Raw genomic sequence first — 8,177 nt, 5'->3', positions numbered from 1 at the left:
CATCAAAAATTCCTCATTAAAATTACATCAAATTAGGATTCAGACCAAATATTTATGTATTATTGTAACCAACAAGACAAATTAAGTCATGTACATGGATTTAATTATGATATCAGAATGATCCAGGTATCAAAATGTAGCTTTTAAAGCCACTAATCTGAAAATGTAATTAGGTCATTTTGACCAAATTTGACTTAATCCTCATTTCGATATGATGGCTCACATATATAAAGGAGATTCTTTATTGATAAATTATTTCAATACAGATAAAATTCACACCAACATTTCTGCTTTTGCCTCTGTTTTTCACTGTCTCTCTTCCAGAGGACAGTACATCTGGACCAGTCATGCCCTCTCAAATGAGGCCTTTGGCCTGAGCCTGGTTCTACTTGAGGCTTCTTACTGGCAAAAGGGAGTTTTTCCTTTCTACTGTTGCCAATGTGCTGCTCAGGATGGGAGACTCTGATGAAGTGATTCAACACAATCTGCTGGCTTTCTTACATTGATTTATTTATCTATTTAAATTTATTTTATTTTATTTTATTTTTTGGTACAGTGCCCTGAGACTTTTTGTGACTTGGCGCTATATAAAAAAACTGAATTGGATTGAATTGTATCAGCGAGATCTGATCCAGATGTTGGATGATACCAACATTATTCAATTTAAAACTTGGGCCAGGTCTTCAACCACAGAACAGATGTCCAGTTTCTTTGTCTTTAAAATWAAAAAAAAACTTTCTAGATTTATCCTGTCCAGGTTGACTGAGAATCCACACCAACACGTTGGATCACATCGATAATAGCATGATGGGATCGACAATTGGGTTTGTTTCTACTTCCAGTATGTCGCTCCTGTTCCAGAAGTGAAACTGTGCACCAGAGTCGGGAGGAAGATCACATGAAAACACTGGACGAAACAAGCATAGCACATTATAATTTAGTCGGTCTCAGATTGCACAACAATGCATGTGAGTTGCTGCTGGGAATGTTCACAMTGGAGTCTGATAGAGGTCACATATAAACTGTAACGTGAATCATACAAAAAATATATCAAATCTAAGCAAAATACTGAAAATGAGCATTAAAATCTGCAATGTGAATGTAGCATTAGTTAACTTTTTTGTCCAGCACTTTGATTCCGTCTGTTTTAAGAACGTACTCCAAATAAGATAAGAATACAGTAAATATTTAGTCTTACATCAAATGACTGAAGTAATAACAGCAGAGATTTATCAGCTCCAGCTTTGTTTTCACAGTGATAAAGTCTTTCAGAAGGGCACACTTACGTTCTTGTATTTCTTGCCTGGTAAAGCCACATGAGTGGGCGCAGATCACTTCTTCTTTTATTAACAAACATACTGACCACAGTTTCTCACATGGAGGCTTTGAAACTGACAGAAGTATCAACCCGGCGGTGAAAAGAGGCACAATGAGTGCATTTTATCATCCGCACAGTAGTTGGCAGCTGAGTCCTGTGGTGTAGAATGATACCAGATATTCCATCAACTAAATTAAGTACTTTCTAGCAAAGTCAACGCGCCTGTTTATGAGCATGTGTGCGTTTGCATGAGCATTTAATCTGGACATTGCCTGGAAGAAGGAACAATGGCATTCCTGTGCTCTGAGGTCCAGGTGGCTGTGGAAACCGAATCCTAAAGCGAGCCTTGCTGGCACACAGAGTGCCGAGGACGCAGTGCTGTTGCCTCCCTCCGGAGACACGGGTCAGAATAGGACTATTGTTCCAGACCAGCTCGGACCAATAAATGGACCAGAGCCACGCTCAATAACAAACACCATATACATGAAAAACAGATTAGGATTATCACCGTCAACTTTTTGCACTTTCAGCATTGTTTAAAGGAAAGCAAAATCAAAGAAACAGAATATGCGTATGTTTGGATTTAAAGCCATAACAGCTGTCCAAATTTGCAAATTTCCAGTGCTTTGATTTGATTTTTATGCTTCTAACACAATTGCTACATTATTAAATGTTTGGAAAATAATATAACTCAGACTCATGATTTTTCATTAAAGTTGTGTTAGTAAAAAAGCTAATATTCCTCRCCTTTGCTTACAACTAAATTCGGCAATCAGTTCTGATTGTTTGCCTAAATTTTCCCGTTAAATAAAAATATATTGGTGCATCTCATTTGAACAATTTTCTCCTCCCAAATTTAATTCTGCTACAGCTTTTAGTCGTCGTTTCTTTTCAAAATAAGAACTTCACGTATTTGCTGTRGAAAATCGTCTGAATTCTATTTTTGTGTATTATAATGAGAATTTGTTTGCATTTACTGAAAGAGGAAACCTCAAACCACCGGCTATTGAGATTTCCCAGCTGGTTTTGAAAGTAACTTTGCTTGTGCGCAATTAAAGTAGTGATAATTTGGGGCATTTTAATGCTCACAATTATTATTGATTGGTAGCTACTGCTCAGAAACGTGCTTCATGACACTCCTTAAGATTGTATTTTGGGCATTTCCTTCATACATAAGCCATCTAATCAGTGTGAATACCTTACAGCATTCACACTACTGAGATCATTTTTTTCTTACGTTATTTGGCCCCTTTCTAGTTCCACAATTTTTATGCTATTTCAACAATTCATATATCAAAACGTTCAGCTCTTTCATGCCATGCCTGCTATGACTTTTGTTATTTCAGCTATTTATACTTTTTTTAGCTATTTCACTTCTTTAACCACTTTTTTGCCTTTTAAAATGAATAAAGTTATTTTCAACACCCATAAAATCCTTCAAATTGTTTCTAAATCTTTACAAAACCTTACACAGTTTGTTCTGGTTATGCTCTTTTTTACTCGACTGTGCAAATTTTAGCTACTTTTTTGCTAATTTTAGCTTTTTCTGCTATTTCAGCTAAAATTCTGCTTCTTTCTGCTATTCTTCAGCCTTTTTCTAGTTTTTTGTGCTATTTACTTTTTTACGATGCTTTCTGCTATATTCAACTACTTGCTGCACTTTTAGCTAATGTTTAGCAGGTATTAGCTAATTTATGCTAATTTGAGTTCTTTGWGCTTCTTACAGTTGCTTTCGGCTTTATTCAGCTATTTTAGCTTTTAGCTTCTTTATGCTATTTCAGCTGTATTTTTGTTCATTTTTACTGTTTTTCTGCATTTATTTWGCTTCTTTCAGCTTATCAAGTTTAACTTACAATAATACTTTTGCTGTTAAACATTTTCAGGTCAATTTCAGCAACTTTCAGCTAAAGTTTTCAGCAACTGGTATTCACACTAGCATTTTCGCAGGAAATTCAATTTCTCTAGTTAACATTTGACAAAATCCAGTTCTCACAAACTTTTCTACCAAAGCACTAAAGCTGCCGATTATCTCACTACACTGTGAGTTAAATTATTAAAATTACTTTTGAAGATTTTGACAGCTACTATAGCTTTAAATGTAAWAAACTAAATACAGGCCATTTTAAGAATTAGAACCACCTGTGTACAAAATGTGTCAAWGTACGTACCACAGTCATGCATGTATAACAAACTTTTTAAATTCACCCCAATAACAGCTAAAAAAAACTGATGTAGTTGGAAAAAACATTTTAAACTATCGTCACACATCTGGGCATAAACCCAAGGCAACACATCTGCTGWGGCCTGAACAGAGTCAGGGCAGGAAGCACATCTAGCGACTCAACGGCCTTGAAATGAGGAACATGATTCATTTCCTTTTGGTGCTTGACAGTTGTGGTTTAACAGGAGACCGGGTTCACTTAAACAGCACCGAGGCAAGACTGCAAACAAGCAGAAAGCAATAATTGGACATCTACAACTGAYTAACTTTGSAGTMAACCGAATTCAAGATGGGCTGAYCTTTATAAGCATGAAGTGGCTATGACTTGGTCAGTTTTATTGAGCTAAAATGWTGTGTTAYAGCTGAGACTGATTCCTAAAGCATTTCTGGCCACTGATTGCGCAAGAGCTTTGTTTAAAATGTCACCAATAAATTAGCCTGGCCCTGGCCTTCCTACGCAGCTCCGCTCAATTCTAGTTTCCCTTCACTGCTCCGTCTGGGACTTCTCCCATAGACAAGGATTTCGCTGGCAGATTTTTAGCCGGGCCAATCAGAGAACAGAACGTCGATTTTCTGTGCAGTGTCTGCTTGTGGTTTATTTTACCTGGGCCAATCAGAGAACAGAAGGAGGAGTTTTGAAAGAAGTCGATTTTCTGCGCAGTGTCTGCTAGTTATTTTAGCATACGGCAGTGGAGGAAGTGAATGAAGCCAGTCTGTGTTGATAAGGCTTCCAAATTAAATTAAATTTGTCTGACAAAGCAGCAGCTCTCATTTACAGTCGTCTCGTTCAGCTCGGTATATTTCTCCTCTCAGTAGGGTTGTTTACAGCACACGCDATTTCCGGTTAGCTTCTTAGCTTCGCCTCCTTCACAGCGACAACACACACGCTTCAGCAGAGGCCACGCCTCCAGCAAGAATCGCTTCTCAATAGCAGCAAGTCCAGACCCTCTGTACGAAGCAAAGTGAAGGACAAGGGTCTGGTTTTTACCAGGTTACCAATAAATACCTTTAAGTCTGCCTGCAAGCAAGATATTTCATGATGGATTCTTAAAAGCTTTCAGAAGATAATCATAAAGTGAATGGTTAGATTGTTGGAGGCAATGATTACACTATCTGTTTGACCTTAGCCACAAACAAAATAGACGTAATAGTAATTTTTTTTTTATAATGGGCGAAAATCTGAATTGGTAGATCACAAGAGATCTTGTTGCGTGATATCACACAATCATTACAAGGTTTGACTGAGGCCCTGTTTAAACATGAACGATATCTGGAAGCATTTTCCCAGACATTATTGTCATGGAAATCAACGTTGTCATCAAATTTATTGAAGTTTCAGTTAATGTTCATAAACATACTATTACYAAAGGTTTTATAAAGACACACAAACCGTTCTACAACACTTAAAACCCTAAACACAGAGGATGTTTCTCCCGTCAAGGAGCACAACATGATAAATAGGTTTTCTGTCAATCATACATCTTTACCTTCGTTGCGATTGTGGCAGCTGTTGGATTGATAGTGTAAATCAATGTTCTTATCTTTTAAGATAATTACAGCATTGTTAATGCATGCTCACTCAAGCACAATCAATGGTCACACACACACACAGCAGTGAAGCCCCAACCACTCAAACCAAAACCTATGAAAAGTTTCCACGAGACTCAAATACTCTGAATGTAATTTAAATATATTTAAAGTTCCACAGCTGCTTTGTGGAACAGCGGTCCTGGAGGGTGCATGGGAGTTTGCTCAGCCAGTCTGCATGTGTTTTGTGGACTTGGAGAAGGCGTTCGACCGTATCCCTCGGGGACTCCCGTGGGGGGGTACTCCGGGAGCATGGGGTACCAGGCCCATTGATACAGGCTGTTAGGTCCCTGTATAACCAGTGCCAGAGCTTGGTCCACATTACCGGTAGTAAGTCAGACTCGTATCCGGTGAGAGTTGGACTCCATCAAGGTTGCCCTTTGTCATCGATTCTGTTCATAACTTTTATGGACAGAATTTCTAGGAGCAACCAAGGTGTTGAGAGGATCCTTTTTGGTCACCTTAGGATCACGTCTCTGCTTTTTGTGGATGTGGTCCTATTGGCTTCATCAGATCCTGATCTCCAGCTCTCACTGGAGCCGTTCACAGCCGAGTGTGAAGCGGCCGGGATGAGGATCAGTGCCTCAAAATTCAAGACCATGGTCTTGAGCCGGAAAACGGTAGGGTGCCTTCTCCGGGTCGCAGAAGAGGTTCTACCCCAAGTGGAGGAGTTTAAGTATCTCTGGGTCTTGTTCACGAATGAGGGAAGAATGGAGCGGGAGATCGACAGGTAGATTGGTGCTGCATCTGCAGTGAAGCGGGTATTGTACCGGTCTGTCGTGGTGAAGAGAGCTGAGCCAGAAGGTGAAGCTCTCGATTTACCCGTCAGTCTACGTTCCTACCCTCATCTATGGTCACGAGCTTTGGRTAGTGACCGAAAAAACGAGATCACGGACACAAGCAGGTAAAATGAGTTTCCTTTGCAGGGTGTCTGGGCTCTCACTTAAAGATAGGGTGAGAAGCTCAGTCATCCAGGAGGGACTCAGAGTAGAGCCGCTGCTCCTCCACGTTGAGAGGAGCCAGTTGAGGTGGTTCATCTGGTTAGGATGCCTCCTGGACGCCTCCCTGGTGAGGTGTTCCAGACACGTCCCACTGAGGAAGACCCAGGACACGCTTGAGGGTCTATGTTTCTCAGCTGGCCTGGGAACACCTTGGGATTCCCCCAGAGGAGCTGGTCCAAGTGGCTGGAGGGAGGGAAGTCTGGGTCTCTCTGCTTTGACTGCTGCCCCCGAGACCCGACCCCGGATAGGCGGAAGAAAATGAATGGACAGACGGACGGTTCCAAAGCTGCAACTCAACACAAACATGTTCATCATATTCACTATTTTTCCTCTCAGAGAAAAGCTGAGAGGCACGATCTGACCTCTAACAGACTCAAGAGACAGAAGAGCCACAAAACAAGAGGTTTTAGGCTGTTTTAACCGTGATGCAACACTGGAGGCTCAAATGATCAAAAGGGAGGAAAATAAGAAAGAGGAAACAACCACCAGGAAGAAACAAGTTACATACACACTATTGTAAGCGTGTGGGGTCAACTTTGAGCATGCACTACTTTCCCATTTCTTTGAATGGGTCGATAGTCGAGGCAGGACGTCAGATAGCTGTCACTGCCATTTAAATAAACCGTTAGGACAACAGGCTGCAGCTGAGATGCGGCAAAGAACGAGATGAAGTMGTGTGAGAGACAATATTAACCTGGCAGTGGCCCATTCACCGCAAATCAGCAGTCAAGGTTGAACCTATAGATTAGATTTTTTTTTTAGTGTTACAATTACTGACAAAATGTCATCTTACATAAACGTATTTAAATGTGTTCAAGAGAACACGCCATTAGCCGGGTGGTAAAGTGAAAATGAGCGTGTTAAACGCATCACAGCCCCGTTGCTTGGCTGCTTCTGTCAACACGGACCTCTCTCTGCCGTAGCCTGTCGCTGCTGGAGACCCTTACTGCCTGGCTGGCCAGAGGCGAACCAGCGGATGGATTTAAGGGGTGAACAGAACAGCATAATAATATTTTTTAGCTTTTTCATATATAAAATGTAGTTCGCTTACCTGGAGAGACGGGGCTCCTCGATATGCCAGTGTGCCGCAAAAAAAGACCGCAGGCTAGCGAGGAGGCAGAAAACTGACGTTGATACGGTTCAAAGTATCACCGCTAAGTTAGCGGGCTAGTTAGCTTAGCAAGCTAACGATGTGGGGAGAGTGTCTCCCTCCGAGCGGCGGAGATAAACCAGTCCTCCCCTTAACAAATAAAAATAAATAAATAAAGCTGAGCTGGTGAGTTTTAACACGACCCCCACGAGTCCGGACGTCAAAAGGCGTCACTGGAGGATACATCCATGTGAGAGGAGCGTGAAAGTGACGGTGGGTTCTTCGGTCGCTGGGAACCGGTTCTGAGCTGTGTGTCTCTGGGCGGACGTGCTGCCTCCGCCGCTGYCTGTCTGACTGAGGAGAGGCTGATGAGCAGAGAGAACTGCATCTCTCTCTCCTCATCCCAACCCGGAAGAAATACTTGAACTGATCCCATCCTCGGATAGGAATAAAATAAAAAATAAATCACAGGCATCGCTGAAAAAAAATATGAAAAAAGGGCTGCTAATTTTGAATTAGAGAGCTTTAATTGCAAAGTGAACTGTTGCATGAGAAACTTACCAAACTTTATGTTTGTATGGCACTTTTTATTATATAATGTATGGAAGCCCATTTCCGCCACCCTGATAAAAATAAAAAAAACTTGTATCTCATAATTATGACTTAGCTATCTCATTATCATGAGATACTATCTCATAATTATGAGATAGTATCTCATAATGGGGAAGCCCATTTCTGCCACCCTGATAAAAAAATAAAACTTGTATCTCATAATTATGACTTAGCTATCTCATTATAATGAGATGAGATACTATCTCATATTAATGAGATAGCTAAGTCTTAATTATGAGATACTATATCATAATAATGAGATAGCTAAGTCATAATTATGAGATACAAGTTTTTTTATCAGGGTGGCAGAAATGGGCTTCCCCATTATGAGATACTATCTCATAATTA

The 8,177-nt window shown here is 40.6% G+C and overlaps 1 protein-coding gene across 2 annotated transcripts in view; it reads right to left on the bottom strand.

Moving 5' to 3' along the window:
* galnt1 (UDP-N-acetyl-alpha-D-galactosamine:polypeptide N-acetylgalactosaminyltransferase 1) overlaps nt 1-8,177 on the bottom strand; it is an 81,605-nt gene that overhangs the window by 66,235 nt on the left and 7,193 nt on the right. Inside the window, exon 1 of one of the 2 annotated variants that reach the window (XM_014021859.1) lies at nt 7,179-7,636. The exons of the other annotated variant lie outside the window; for it this stretch is intronic. The gene's annotated coding sequence lies outside the window, so the exon portion shown is untranslated. Of the gene's footprint in view, nt 1-7,178; nt 7,637-8,177 lie in introns of those variants that run through there. 2 annotated transcript variants of the gene reach the window in all.

Source organism: Austrofundulus limnaeus, unplaced genomic scaffold (genome assembly GCF_001266775.1).
Source record: "Austrofundulus limnaeus strain Quisiro unplaced genomic scaffold, Austrofundulus_limnaeus-1.0 Scaffold308, whole genome shotgun sequence".
NCBI lineage: Eukaryota > Metazoa > Chordata > Actinopteri > Cyprinodontiformes > Rivulidae > Austrofundulus > Austrofundulus limnaeus.
This window is presented reverse-complemented; position numbering and strand designations above follow the sequence as displayed.